Consider the following 16,213-nt stretch of genomic DNA (forward strand, 5'->3'; position numbering starts at 1 on the left):
TTAAAATTGCTTAGGATGTGATTTTTCATGGCTCTACGTAATGGAGGAAATAATTCAGAAATCAAGTTATGTACTGCACTAGGTACATCTCTGACAAAGAACTTCCACAAAGCGTTAAAAAGCCAAGGTGTCACTTCGAGAACCAAGGTATACTTGACCCAAGCCATGTTATTTTTGTTGTTGTTGCTGTGTACTGTCAAGTCAGTACCCATAACTGACCCTTCAGTGGGTTTTCAAAAGCAGTTAATCACAGACGAGCAGATTGCCCATCCTTCCTCCCACAGATCGGCGGGTGGATTCGAACTACATGTCCTCGAGACTACAGCACAGATTCTTACCACTAGACTACCAGAGCTTCTGATCCAAGCTGTAGTATTTTCAGTTGTCTCATGTACATAGAGAAACTGAACAATGAATAAGGGAGACAGAAGAAGAAGAATGGCTTAGAATTAAAGTGTTGGTGAGGAATATACTACAACCTGCTAGAGGAAGATCTGTCTTGGAACAAGGATAGTCAGAATGCTCTATAAAGCACAGGATAGAATATTTCACGTCATGTATTTTGGACATACTATCAGAAGAAAGACATTTAGTAAAACATAAATTTAGTAAAAAGGAGAAAGACTTCCAATTACATGAATTGGCACAATATTGCTACAAAAGGCTCCAATTTACAAATAATTGTGAGGATGTTACAGATTGCACAAAGTATCATTCTTTTAAATGTAATTGTTGCTGCTGTGTGACATTAAGTTAATCAAAACAGGAAATCACACGAGAGGAGACTGTACATGCTTCTTCATCGAAGCAGCTGGTGAATTTGAACCATGTGTCTTTGGGCTTGAAATACAACTTCTTACAATTGAGCCATGTTGTTGTTGTCGTCGTTGTTGTGTGCCATCAAGTCACCTGTAACTTAAAGCAATCCTATGTACATTAACTATGAAACCTGCCTCATCTTGAGTTAATCTCATTGTCTCTGACAGACTTAATCCCATTTCTCCAGTTACTGAGTTAAACCATCTCATCCTGGATCTTCCTCTCCTACACTGTAGCTCCACCCTTCCAAGCATTATGACCCTCTCCTAGGATTGGCGACTTGCCCAAAGTATGTGAGACAGAGCCTCAAAATCCTTGCCTCCAGGGAGCAAGCCAGTTTCACCCTTTCCAGGACTGACCTGTTTGTTCTTCTGACAGTCCACAGTATGTTCCATACTCTTCTCCAGCACCGCAACTCAAAGGCCTTGATCCTTCTTCTATCATCCTTAGTTATTGTCCAGCTCTCAGATGCATAGCAAGTAATTGCAAAGACCATGGCCTTGATCAAGTGCACCTTAGTCTCTAGACTGACATAGTTACTCTTTAACACCTTAGAGAGGTCCCTGTCAGAGGTTCCAATTCATCTTTTGATTTCCTGACTGCTAGTGCCAAGGGTACTGTTTGTGAAACTAAGCAAGCTGAAATTATTAACAAGCTCAATCTTTTCTCCATCCATCATGGTGCTACCAGTTGGCACAGTCATGAAAATCCTTGTTTTCTTTTTTAATTTTCTACTAGTTTATTTACAAAATTCAAATACAATGTTTGTGAGAACAAATTCTATCAATTTCTCTCATCTTTCCACCCAATAAATTGTACAACCCCATGATTAATCTTCCCCTCCCCCTGCACATCCTCATCCCTCTGCTTCCCATCTCTCCCACCCCTCTTGGATCCTTATACTCATTCTACAATAATGGTTTTATATTTATTCTTGTAGGACTGATTTAGTTCACTTAGTATAATATTATCCAGTCTGTCTCAAGTTAGGTAACAATTTACAAAGTCTTTGCTCCTGCTTGCAGCATAGTACTCCATCATGTGAATGCATTATAATTTCTCAATCCATTCATTTGTGGTTGAACATTTGGGCTGTTTCCATGTTCTTGCAATGATGAATAATGCTGCTACGAACATTGGTGTAAAAATCTCTGTTTGTGCCTCAGTTCTCATACTCTCAGGGTGTAGATCAAGTAGTGGAATAGCTGGGTCATATGTATTTCTATGTTCATCTCTTTGAGGAAGCGCCAAACTGCCTTCCAGAATGGTTGTACCATTTTACAATCCCACCAACAATGTATAAGAGCCTCATCCTCTCCAACATTTATTAATTGCTGTCCTGTTAAAATTTGACACTCTTACTGGAGTGAGATGGTACTTCATGTGGTTTTGATTTGCATTTCTCTTATTGCCAGTGATTTGGAGTGTTTCTTCATGTCTCTATTATCCATTTGAGTATCTTCATCTGTGAAAATTCTTTCCATGTTTTTGCCCAATTTGTAATGGGGTTATCAGTCATTTTCTTGTGGAGTCCCAAGACTATTCTGTAAACTTTCATTAGAAGACTCTTGTCCAAAGACATTCAGATGGCCAACAAGCACATAAAGAAATTTTCAAAATCCCTAGCTCTAAGAGAGATGCAAATCAAGATAACTATATATCATCTCACCCCAGTAAGACTAGCAAAATTTAACAGAACAGCAAGCAACAAATGCTGGCGAAGTTGTGGAGAGACTGGAACTCTTATTCACTATTGATGGGAGTGTAAAATGGTACAACCCATGTGGAAAGTGGTGTGGCACTTTCTCAAAAAGTTGCAAATAGAGATACCATTTGACCCAGCAATTCTGCTACTGGGAATATACCCTAAAGAGACCATAATCGCCTCCAAGCAGATATATGCACACCCATGTTTATTGTGGCTTTTTTCACAATACCAAGGCGTTGAAAGCAACCTAAGTGCCCATCAACAAATGAATGGATGGAGAAGCTGTGCTATATTCACACAATGGAATACTGAGCTGCATTGAAAAAACAAGGAACTCATGCAACACTATTCAAAATGGGTGACCCTGGAGGACATTATGCTGAGTGAAGCATCTCAGTCACAAAAGGACAAACACTGCATGGTGCCATCAGGGTTGGGGTAAGAATGAGAAAAACTGGGTAAATTATGTATGCTACATTTAAACAGATGAGGGAGAGAACAGTTTAAAAGCAATATATTATAGGGTATTATGATTATCATATGAGTCTGAAATGAAGGTTGCAGAGTGGAGTATACTCGGGGTGGGGGTGGGGGTGAGGGGTGCGATTGTATACCAATGAAGGAATTTTTCTTTTACTTTTCAAAGAGAAGAGTGAACTGGGGTGGGGGGCAGGGAGAAAAGTGAACAATGAATGAATGAATGGAAATCCAAAATGTCTGTAAATGTTCATTAAAAGTAATGATAATAATAAAAAGGCTCTTGTTTTAGATGGTACTACCAAATGTTTATTTCCAGTCTGTAGGTTTTCTTTTCATCATGTTGGGAAAAGTTTCTGATGCACACATGGATTTAATCTTTAGAAAGTCCCATGCATCAATTTAATACTCTTCAGATTGTGCATTTCTGGTTGTATTTGGCAGTATCTTTATATATCTTGGACTAGCACGTCTAAAGTTAATCCCAGTTTGTTTCTTAAGAACATTATGGTTTTGGGCTTTACTCCCAGGTCTCTGATCCTCTTTGAGTTGATTTTTGTGTGTGGTGTGAGATGTGGAGCCTGTTTCAGCTTTCTGCAGGTAGAAGTCCAGTTTTATAAACACAATTTGTTGAAGAGGCTATCATTTCCCCATTTGATAGCTTTGATTTCCTTATCAAATATCAGTTGACCATATATAGTTGGTCTATTTCTGAGTTCTCAATTCTGTTCCATTGGTTTATGTGCCTGTCATTGTACCAGCACAATGCTGTTTTTCTTGCTGTATAGTAGGTTTTGAGGTCAGAGAGTGATATGCCTCCAACCTCATTTTTATTTCCCAAAAGTGTTTTGGAGTTATTTGGAATGTCTTGCCTCTCCAAATAATTCTGACAATTTCCCTTTCAATCTCCTTAAAAATGAATTTGGTATCTGGATTGAGATTGCATTGAATATGTAGATTGATTTTAGTAGGGTTATCATTTTCAAAATATTGGGTATTCCTTTCTATGAAGAAGACATAATTTCCCATTTCTTTAGGTCTTTTATTGTGTCATACAGAAATATTTGTTAGTTTCCTTTGGATATGTCTTTTGTTTCTCTAGTTAGGTTCATTCCCAACTATCTCATTTTGTGGCTGGCTATTAAGATCAATATCCAAAAATCAATAGGATTCCTCTACAATAACAAAGAATCTTTGCTTTCTTGATGTTCTGTTTCGATCCATAATAAAGAGTACAGTCCTTGATATTCCGCAGCAAGTGCTTCAGATCCTCCTTAGTTTCAGCAAGCAAGGTTGGGTCATATGCATAACACAGGTTGTTAATGAGTCTTCTTCCAATCTTGTTTGCCATAGTCCTTCTCATAAAGCCCAGCCTCCTGAATGGTCTGTTCTGCATATAGATTGAGAAAGTATGAAGATAGGATGCATCCCTGAAGCACACCTTTCCTGATCCTGAACCATGCGGTGTTTCCCTGCTCTGTTCTATTTGCAACATGACTCTGAGGAGGCAAAGCAAAGCAAAGCAATCAAGAAGTTAAGGAAATGAACAGAAGATTTCAAAAGACAGCAAAGTAAGACAAAGCGAAGTATTATAATGAAATGTACAAGGAGCTTCAGTTGGAAAATCCAAAGAGGCACACTTGATGACATTTCTTAAGTGGAAGGATCTGAAGAACAAATTTAAGCCTTGTGGTTCAATATTTAAGGATGCTAGACGCAGAATGTTGAATGACTTATGAAGCATTAAAAGAAGATGGAAGGAGTACACAGAGGCTGGCTGACATAGAAAAATGTCATGAAACAACATATGATCAAGGACCTATGGTGATGAAGCTCAATCTGCTCTGAAGAAATTGGCAAAAGACAAAGCCCCAGGAATTGATGAAATAGCAACTAATAGATTTCAGCAAATAGATGCTGTCTGGGATGCGCTTACCAAGTTATGCCAAGAAATCAGGAGAACAGCCACCTGGCCAACTTATGGGAAGAGATCTGTATTTATTCCTATTCCAAAAAAAGATGGCCCAACAGAGTGTGAAAATTATCAAACAATATCACTAATATAACAAACAAGCAAGATCCTGTTAAAGATTATCCGGAAAAGACTGGAACAGTACATCAGCGGAGAACAGTCAGATGTGCAGGCTAGGTTTAGAAGAGACCGTGGCACTAGGGACCTCATAACGTTAGATAGATCTTAGCTGAAAGCAGAAAGTACCAGAGGAGTGTCCTTCTGTGTTTCATTGGCTATGCAAAGGCTTATGGATCACAACAAATTGTGGTTAATCTTGAGAAAAAGGACAATAACAGAACACTTAACTGTTCTCAATCAAAAAACCACCTAGGGTCACTGGGATCTAAAACCCACCTTGAAAATTAATAACAATAACAACAAAGAGCCCAGTAAGGTAGTAGTTAAGCACTAAAATGGTAATTGAACAATTATTGCCAATCCTTTGTGGCAATCTTTCAATTATAAGAACAGATAATGAAGAAAGGCTGTGTTGTGTGTGTGTGTGTGTTTTTCCTATTCAGAAATCATTATTCACTTTTATATAGAATATTTGACAGCTCACAGAGTGGCAAAACACAGTCCTACTCTTTTTCATTTTGCATTTAATTACAAGCCTACCTTTTGGCTTTTCTATAAGCCTCCCTTTGGACTAACAAGGTCAACAGCAGGGGTTTTCCAGTGAGTTTTTGTAACTTTCCTTGGGACTAATTAGGTCAACAGTGCATGGTTTGGGGTTTGGTTTTGGTTTATTATTTTTGTTTGTTTGTACTCCATTTTAGATAAATGAAATTGGTATAATTACTTTCATTTAAGAGTGCTGAGCATATGTCAATATAATTTTAGTTTGCGAAATATAAAGGCTAATTTGACTTGGTTTTGACATTGAGAAGCTTCTTATTTTATTGGTAGTGGGAAATGGATATGCATAGAAAATATAATAAAAACAGAGAATACATGGTTTGTCACACCATTGACATAATTGACAAAATGTATTCTTTGAAATCTAAATCATAAACATTTAAAGAGGGAACATAGACTATATAAATTAATTTTTTAATCTTTTTCTCATTTGTCAGATTATTTAATTACCTTTCTGATAGAACTTTTTACTTATAAATAAACAATAGCACAAAGATTTAGCAACAGTTTATTTTTTATTTTCACTGCGCTTTAATTTTATTTCAAATATTAAATAAAATTTAGATTACTTGCCATGAAATACATTTACTCCAACATTTATGTCCTTTTATATGTTTTACCCTATAAATTGAAATTTTTTACCTGAAAAAATTAACAGAATATGGATGGATGTATTTGCTGTCCTCTTGAATATTTTAATCTGAGATTTGAGTGTTAAATTGAAAACAGTTGCACTAAACTCTCAATTGTCTTCCATAATTTATAATAAGTGATTTGAACATAATAGGAACATTTTGTTCTTATGTAGACATTTGAGTGTTTTCATGTTAAAAAGATTTTCTATTATATAGCAGACAAGAAAGGCAGAATAATGAATGCATTTAAATTACAGAATTGGTGAAGAATATTGAATATTCAATGGACTGCCAGGGAAAAAAACCAAATATACCTGAAGACAGCCAGGGTACTTCTATGATACTTTCTCAAAAAGTTGGAAATAGAAATACCATTTAACCCAGAAATTCCACTATGAGGAATACACCCTAAAGAAGCCAGAGCTTCCACCCAAACAGATATATGCACATCCATGTTTATTACGTCATTGTTAACAATAGCAAAGAGATGGAAGCAACCCAAGTACCCATCAGCAAATGAATAGATAGGAAAAACTATGGAATATTCAAACAGTGAAATACTACACAGCACAGAAAAAAAGGAACTCATAAAGTATTATACAACATGGGTGACCCTGGAACATTATGCAGAGTGAAATATCTCAATCACAAAAGGACACATATTATACAACACCAGTGTTATAAAGCAGGACTGACATGAGGGTTGGGTGAAACTAAGAAAAGAGGCAACGAATAATGAACACTGCATTACAAGAGATGAAGGAAATAACTGTTTAAAGGGAATAAATGATTAGGCATTATTTGTATGACAACAGTCCAGGGTATGAAATGCATAGCAAAGTGCATAGGGGAATAGGTGGGGGAGAGAGGAAATTATGTAACAGTGAATGCATTTTGCTTTTCATTAATGAGGTGGGGTAGGGAGAAAAATGTGCAAGAAGGAATGAACAAAAATATAACTTTTCTGTAAACTTTCTTTAAAATCACAGTTAAAACGAAAGAAAGTATGAAAACAGCACGGGTGCACCCGTGCGCGCGCGCGCGCACACACACACACACACACACACACACACACACACACACAAGCAAGGCTAGAAAGGTAATCTCACATATGTTGGACATGTTATCAGGAGAGACCGGTACTTGGAGAAGAACCTCATTCTTGGTAAAATAGAAAGGCAGAGGAAAAGAGAAAGATTGCCAAGGATATGAATTCTAAATGTGGTTACCATGGGTCACTAGGTTCAAACAGCAGTAATGATGTAAATGGCATGTTGTTGTTGTGCACCATTGAGTCAGAACGAACACATAGCTCATCCTGTGGCGCCTTTTCAGGGGCAGTTAATCTCAGAGGTGGGGATTACCCATCCTTCTCCCGGAGCAGCTGGTGGATTTGAACTGTGTGCCTCTGGGATTGCAGTGCAAATTCTTCCCTTATTCTGCTGTCTTTGCAAGCTGAATCTTATTTGACAGTACCTATCAGACAATTTAATAATCTAGCTGACCCTCCGGCAGGTTTTCAGGGGCAGTCAATCTCAGAGGTGGAGATTATCCATCCTTCTCTCATGGAGCAGCTGGTGGATTTGAACTGTGTGCCTTTGGGATTGCAGCGAAATTCTTGCCATATTCTGCTGTCTTTGCAAGCTGAATCTTATTTGATAGCACCTGTGATCGACTACACTGTAAATGAAAAATGAGATGAAAAAATAGACTAAATGAGGTCACATTCATAGTTAAAAAGATCATTTCCAGATCCATTTTGAAATAGAGACAGGATACTATGCATACACCTACAAGGAATACCTGTTAATACTGTCATCATTCAAATATACACACCAAAAACCAGAGCCAAAGAAAAGGAAATTGACTATTTCTACCAAATTTTGCAATCATAAGAGAATCAAACCTTCAGCTAGGATGCACTAGTAATAATGGGTAACTGGAATGCAAAAGTTGGGAACAAGGAAGAATGAACAGAAGTTGGAAAGCATGGTCTTGGTGCCAAAAAATGAGGCTGGATATAAAATAAGAAATTTTGAACAGTCAATGATTTACTCGTTGCAAATATCTTCCATAAGAAACATAAAAGGCAGCTGTCAAGGAAATATTATATTGTTCAAAATCAGGAAAGGTGTACTCCAGGAATGCATCTTATCTTCATACATTTTCAATCTTCATGCAGAACAGATAATCCGGGAGGTTGGGCTCTATGAGGAGGAATGTGGCATCAGGATTGGAGGAAGACTCCTCGGATTGGAGGAAGACTCCTCAACAACATGCGTTATGCACATGACACAACTTCGCTTGCCAAAACTAAGAAGAACTTGAAGCATTTGCTGCAGAAAGTCAAGGACTACAACCTTAAATATGAATTGAAGTTCAATAACAAAAAAACAAAGATTCTCATAACTGGGCCAATTGGCAGCATCATGATAGATAGTGAAGAGATTGAGATTGTTCACAGCTTCAGCTTGCTTGGCTCCACAGTCAACACTCTTGGTACCAACAGACAGGAAACCAAAAGACAAATTACATTGAGATAATCTGCTACCAGGATTCTCACCACGGGGCTAAATGGCAATATCAGGATAGAGGGTAAAGAGATTGAGATTGCTAACAACTTCAGATTGCTTCACTTTACAATCAATACTCTTGGTACCAGCAGGCAGGAAATCAAAAGATTGATTGCATTGGGAAAATCTGCTTTTAGAGTACTGAAGAGCAACAATGTCAGTCTGGAGACTAGGGTGTGTCTGATCCTGACCTTGATTGTTACAATTAATTGCTATGCATCAGAGAGGTAGACAATGTCTAAGGATGATAGGAGGATTGATGCCTTTGAGCTGTGGTGCTGGAAAAGAATACTTAATATGTCATGGACTTCCAAGAGATTTATCCTGGAAAGGGTGAAACCAGGCTGCTTCTTGGAGGCAAGGATTCTGAAGCTTTGTCTGATATACTTTGGGCATGTTGCAAGGAGAGACCACCAGTCCTTGAAGAGGGATGTCATGCTTAGAATGTTGGAGAGACAGAACAAGAGAAAAAGACCCTGGATGAGATGAACTGATTCAGTGTCTAGGGTAACAGAGGTAAGTGTGTCAGAGATTGAAATTTGCTCAAAGTATAGCAAGGTTCAGATCTGTCGTGCATAGACTTGCTATGAATCACAGGCAATTCAATGACACAAAACAACAATTATTCTAGAATTCCACTACCATGCATAATTTATTATATTGAACCCAGTCAGATGACTTTACATAATCAATAGAACAAATGCAAATATTTTTTGATGTTTCCAGCTAAGAAAATTATACATCAGCAATGATATCCCTTGGTACAGGATCTCTCCTGAATAAACCTTCAATTCTTACAATGCTATGCCTTTTGTCTTTTTTATTATTATTATTAATTTTAATGAAAGTTTACAGAGACTTTAGATTTCCATTCATTCATTGTTGCACTTTTCTCCCTGACTGCCACCCCAGGCCCAGTTCGCTCTTCTCTTTGAAAAGTAAAAGAAAAATTCTTTCACTGTTATACAATCCCTTCCCCAAAGTCCACTCTACTATGCAGCCTTAGCCCTGGACTCCTGTCATGACAATAATACCTAATTATATATATGCCTTTTATCTTAAGTAAAAGTTTCCTTATGTGATATTGTTCAAAAATTTCTTCATTCTGTTATGTTTCTTTGAAATTTCCACAAATACTAATTATTTCCACATAGTTAACTAGGTAGCTATTTTCCAAATATCTTGACACAGAAGAGAAAGTACTTTCAGTGTTGCATCATTTTGTCAAAATACCTCAAATACCAGCTCATCAATTCTTGAAGACCTGTTATTCTCCAATACCTTCAGTTCTTTCAGCTACCCCTTGAAATCTGTTCAGTTTCTTTAATTAATAGTTTCTAAATTGCTGTAGCAACTCAATGTCTGAGAGCAAATTTTGGAGTCTCTCTCTGATACTGTTTTGTCATTTCTTTAATTTCCTGTCTTTATAAAGACTTCACTTTTTTCATGTATGATGATCTTGATATCATCATACACGGAATAGCCTCTCCTAAAAACAACAATGATTCCTAAAGTATGTAACATGAAACTTTGTCATTTTTGTCTCCAAAAAGCTTTCTTTTTTGCACTTTCTCCAACACATATTTGTTTATTCTTTTTGCAGTCCATGGGATATTCATTGTACTTCTCCAACACTATAACTCAAAGGCATCAATTTTTCCTTCTGTTATCCTCATTCATTGTCTTGCTTTTAGATGCATAGCAAGTGATTGAAAAGATTATAGACTGAAGCCTGAGCACCTTAGTCTTCAAACTGACATCATTGCCCCTCAATAACTCATAGAGGCTCCCAAGTACAGACACCCAAACAATATGTCTCCTGAACTCCTGATTGCTGATACTAAGGGTTTTAACTGATTGTGAAACTGAGGAAAAGGAAATCATTAAAAATGTCAATCTTTTCCCCACGTGTCATGTTATTCCCTATCAGTTCCAGTGGTAAGAAATTTCGTTTTCTTGATGTTGAGATGCAGTCTATATTGAGTCTGTAGTCTTTGATTTCCTGCAGCAAATGTTTCACATCCTCCTTACTGTCAACAGGTAAGATTGTGTCATCTGCATCACTCAGGTTGTTGATGAATTTTCCTCAGACTCTAATACCAAGTTATTCTTCATAGAGGCTAGCTTCTTAAATGATTTTCTTAGCATAATGATTGAGTAGTTATTCAGACTTCACGAGTTGTAAAAATCTTTCATTTTTTTTGTCTTTGGCTTAAGTAGTTCGTGCAAAAATTTGAATAGTCACTTACAGCACTATGCTTCAAGATAGATTAGAAATGTTCTTTTTAATTTTTTTTTATTTTATTATTTTTGTGTGAGTGTACCATCAAATCAGATCTGACTGGTACAGGAGGAGATTGTCCTTCCTTCCCCAGCAGAGCATCTGGTGGATTTGAACCGTGCGCCTCTGAGATTGTAGTTGCAGTTCCTTACCACTAGGCCACCAGAGCTCCCCTGTTGTTTAAATTTTTTAATTTCTTTAACATATTTATTTATTTACAAAGTTTGTGTACATTGTTCTTCACACTGGTAATCTTTTTGAGAATGAATATGATCACATTCCTTTTCAGTTTGTTTGTACCGTTATATTCTTGTAAATGTTATGTACATTGAGCTGGGACTATTAGCTGACTGTACAACGGGTTTTGAGAGGCTGTCCATTGTACAGGAGAAGATCACTCTCTTTCTCTCACAGAGCACCTGGTGAGCTCAAACTTCCTGCCTTTGATAGAGCAGTGCAAACTCTTACCACTAGGACATAAGATCTGGTGACAAAAATTCAATACTAGTCCATGTTAGCTATCTAATATCCAGAATACAGAGCTCTGGTGACATTGCCAATGAAAAGATCTTGGGTTTCTGATGGTTTGAATCCACCAGTTGCTTTTTCTGCAGAAGAAACATAGAATCCTCCTGCTAAGATTACAGCCTAAGAAACCCAATGGAGAACCACAACAGCAATGAGTCTGGGTTTGGAAAGGTTTGGGGTTTTATGAGGAGAAGAGATGCTTAGACCATAGATCAGCAAGCCTTCCATTTCATTTTTTAACATATTCCAATTTTCCTTTATTCTCCTTTTAAATCTATGTTCTAATTTCTAGTCAGTGTTTGAAGCTGTTTTTTTCTCATTTTTAATCACGTCACCTCAACAGATGAAGGTCCTGAAAGCTGAACTCCGTCTATATACTTACAGTTGACTGTACGTTGAGGAGGCAACACATCTTACTCTCATTTTTGGTTTAGACATTGTTCTGCTGCTAGCCATGAGGTTTGCACCGGCCTTACTCTGTTCAGGGTTTCTGTTTTTTATGTATTTGTTTGTTTGTCTGGTTTTTTCTTTTTTTTTTTCCTGTTGTTTTGTCAGGTCCTTCTCCCTAGTCTGTTTTATTCTAGAAGCCCACTGAAACCAATGTACCCCCTGCGGGACCCCTGCAGGTATTTGAAATACTGGTATTGTAGCTTCAAGTATAATAACAGCACACAGCTTCCATGGTACAACAAACTCACAAGTGGTGAGAATAATATGTATGCTGTGGTTAGCATTCATTTGTTGCCAAGAAAATATGCATAGGGTATGAGTAGAAATTATTAAATCAGAACCTAATTTTCAATGCAAATTTCACCAATAAAATACTGTATAAATAAAAAGGAATATATTTTCTGGTTGGCCCATCCAACAACTAAAGTGTGCTCTTTATAGATCTAGTACTCATTAATTTTATAGGCATTTCCATAAAATATCATCTAGAGGAGGATTTCAGTGAAATGTGTAACTAGGACAGAAAGCAGTGGGGAAGGCTAGGAAAGGAAGGCACATAGATCCAGCAAGCCGTTCTGGCCCCGCATGTGGTGGGGAAGGAAAGTGACCTTCTAAAGAAGTACAGTGAAAGGTTAGGAAGCCCAACTGAGCTCTCCTGGAGGAATACTAGGACAGAAAAGGAAAAATTAGCAAATAGAAAGTCTATTTAAAGCAAGGAACTCTACCAAGCTAAGGAGAAACCATTTCTTGGGGCACAAAAGGCAGAGGTCTCAGAGCTCTATGATGTCCTGGGAACACACAAGAGAAACATCACAGACAGCACACAGAAATTGACAAGAATGTTTTGAGTCTCCAACTGAAACAGGTGTAAATTTAAGTGCACAATTTGCTTGAGATGTTTACAAACCTAACAAAAAAATTGGGGGAAATTTATAGCCACAAACTTCTGATCAGGATGAGGAATGCCTACAGAAATAATGGAAAAATAAATTCAAGCCAAAAGTTGCAACACTAAGAGATACTGTGGACAAAATCCTGAATGATCCAGGAAGCATCAAAAGAAAATGGGAAGAATACAGAGTTACTTTACCAAAAAGAATTGGCTTACACTAAAATATTTCAGGAAGTACTATATGAACAAGAGAAAACAGTAAGGAATTGAAGCTGTACTCAAGGCTTCCAGGAACCAATTTGTATGTTTCAACTCACAAATACATCCTTGGATTTGCTCAGCAGCCAATGCTAGGAAATTGGTAGGGCAACTGTTTGGCAGACTGAGTGGAAGAGATTCATGGGTGTTCTCATTGCCAAGAAAGGGATCCAACGGAACATTCATATCATGGAACTACATCCTAATATCACATACAAGCAAAATATTACCGAAGATGATCCAAAAGTTGTTTTAGCAGTCCAGTAACCAAATTCCCAGTAGTTCAACTTGAATTTAGAAGAGGCCGTGGCACCAGGGATATTACTGCTGATGTCAAATGCCTCCTGACTGAAAGCAGAGATTACCAGAAAATATGTTTACTATTGCGTTTGTGTTTTATATTATGTATTTGTATTGTATATTGTGCTGTGTATTTTATTGGCTGTAAAATAATAAACTTTGACTAACATTGAGAAGAATAAGAATTCCAGAACACTTAAGCCTCTATCTAGGCCAAATAGCTATTGTCCAAACTGAGCAAGAGAACACTACATAGAAAGGTATATGTCAGGGCTGTATCATTCTCCACACCTATGCAATCTGTACTCTGACCAAATCATTTGAAAAGCTGGACTCTATAAAGAATAATGTGTCATCAGGATCTGGGGAAGACTCATCAATACCTTGTATTATACAGATGACACAAACTTGCTGAAAATGAGGAAGACTTGAAACATTGCAAAAGATCAAAGACGATAGCATTCAATATCAATTGCATCTCAACATCAAGAAAACAAAATGTCTCACCATTGGACCAATAAGCAACATCATAATAGATGGGAAAAAAAAGATTAATACTGTTAATAGTTTCATCTTACCTGGATTGACAATCAATTCTCTTGGTACGAGCAGTCATGAAATCAGGAGATGTATTGCAGTGGACAAGTCTGCTGTCAGAGACCTCTTCAAATTATGGAGAAGCAGAGATATCAGTTTAAAAGTTAAGTTGCGCCTCATTCAGGCCATGCTCTTTTCAATCACTTCCTATGTAGCTGTGGAATGGACATTGATTGAAAAAGAATGACGGAAGAAGAATCAATGCTTTTGAATTGAGGTGCTGGAGAAGAGTCTTAAAGATACCATGGGCTGCACAAAAGACAAGTATATATGTTTTGGAAAAAGTATAGCCAGAGGCTTTTCAAGGCAAGGATGACCAACCTTCGTCTTTCTTTCATACTCTCGGCATATTGACAGGAAAGGCTATTCGCTCAAAGAGAAATCTTGCTTGATTAGCAAAAGAAAGACACACAGTGAAATGTATTGACAGAGTCAATGCATCATGCATTTGAGTGTGTCAGAGATTATGAAGATGGCACAGAGTAAGCTACGCTTTAGATCTTCTGTTCGTAGGGTCACTATGAGTCAGACTTGACTCGATGGCACTTAACAAGTTGGTTGTTGAACTTAAAGAGATTGGGAATGGTGTTGACTGGCAAGTTCACACTCAGTGTAGTTCTGAGGTATCAGAAAGAAGAAGCTCAAAAGGAAAATAGAAAAGAAGAAATTACAATGAATCTTAAGTCAAAGAGGGCTCTTTTGAAAAGAATTTGTGTAGTGCCATGTATATTTCTAAACTTTGAAGTATTATTATCGCCATTTATTATGTGCTCCCAGTGACACTTCAAAGTTTAGAAATTTGCATGGCATTTTACAAATTATTTTTCCTTTTTTATTGCAATATAATCTGTCACACTATAAGTTAATGCAAAAAATTTGAAAGAAATAGAACATTATATATTCCCTCCCACTCATCCTTATCCCTCTGCTCCAGCCCCTCCTCCCATTGGACATCTAGATATGTTCTACTAGTTATCCTTCAGAATAGAAGCATATACAATAATTGTTACACATTATTTTTAAGACCTTTCTTTGAATTTGACATTCATTACATGCTTACTGTAAGGAGCCCAGGTAGCTTAGTGTCTTATATGTTGGACTGATTACTGAAAAGGTGAGTGGTTCAAATCCACCAGCCACTCACTCTAGGGAAGAAAGATGGATTATCTCATCCCACAATGATTGAGGCCTCTGAAACCTGACACAAGGTCATTATGAGTAAAATTCACTCAGTGACACTATGTTTGATCTTCGTGGTGGACCAGCTCTAGCTACTTAACACATGTGGTTGTTGTTGTTGTTGTTATGTGGTATCAAGTCACCTGCGACTATATACACAACGGCCCTAAACGCTGCTCTATCCTGTGACAAACTTATTGTCTCCAAAATACCTATCCCCATTATCCCAGTGACTGTATTAATCCATCTCATTGAGGTCTCCTGAGCTGTCTCTCCACCCTCCCAAGCATGATGTCCCTCTCCAAGGACTTATCCTGCCTTGCAACATGTCCAAAGTATGTCAGATGAAGTTTCAGAATCCTTGCCTCCAAGGAGCAGCCTGGCTTCACCCTCTCCAGAATCTGTTTCCTAGCAGTCCATGGTACTCTTAATACTCTTTTCCAGCACCACAGCTCAAAGGCATCAACTCTTCTTCTGTCATCCCTAGTCATTGTCCAGCTATCTGATGCATAGAAAGTAACTGCAAAAACCCTGGCCTGCAAAAACCTTAGGTGTGCCTTAGCCTCCAAACTGATATCACAGAAAATTCCATTTAATCCACACAATTTTCTAACACTGTAAATTACTTTTAATTCCTCCAATCCGCCCCCCCCCCTTAATGTTCAAAAGATAAGCAAAAGAAAGAAGGAGGGCAAAATGAAGAATATGGTGTCAGGATTGGAGGATGACTCAACAACCTATGTCGTGTGCATGGCCCATTCTTGCTTGCTGAAAGTGAGGAAGACTTGAACTACTTACTGAGTAGAATCAAAGAATACAGACTTCAATAGGGATCACTTCTCACACCAATAAAACAAATGTTC

Source organism: Elephantulus edwardii, unplaced genomic scaffold (genome assembly GCF_000299155.1).
Source record: "Elephantulus edwardii isolate Elephantulus edwardi_28Jun2011 unplaced genomic scaffold, EleEdw1.0 scaffold00035, whole genome shotgun sequence".
In the NCBI taxonomy this organism is placed as follows: Eukaryota; Metazoa; Chordata; class Mammalia; order Macroscelidea; family Macroscelididae; genus Elephantulus; species Elephantulus edwardii.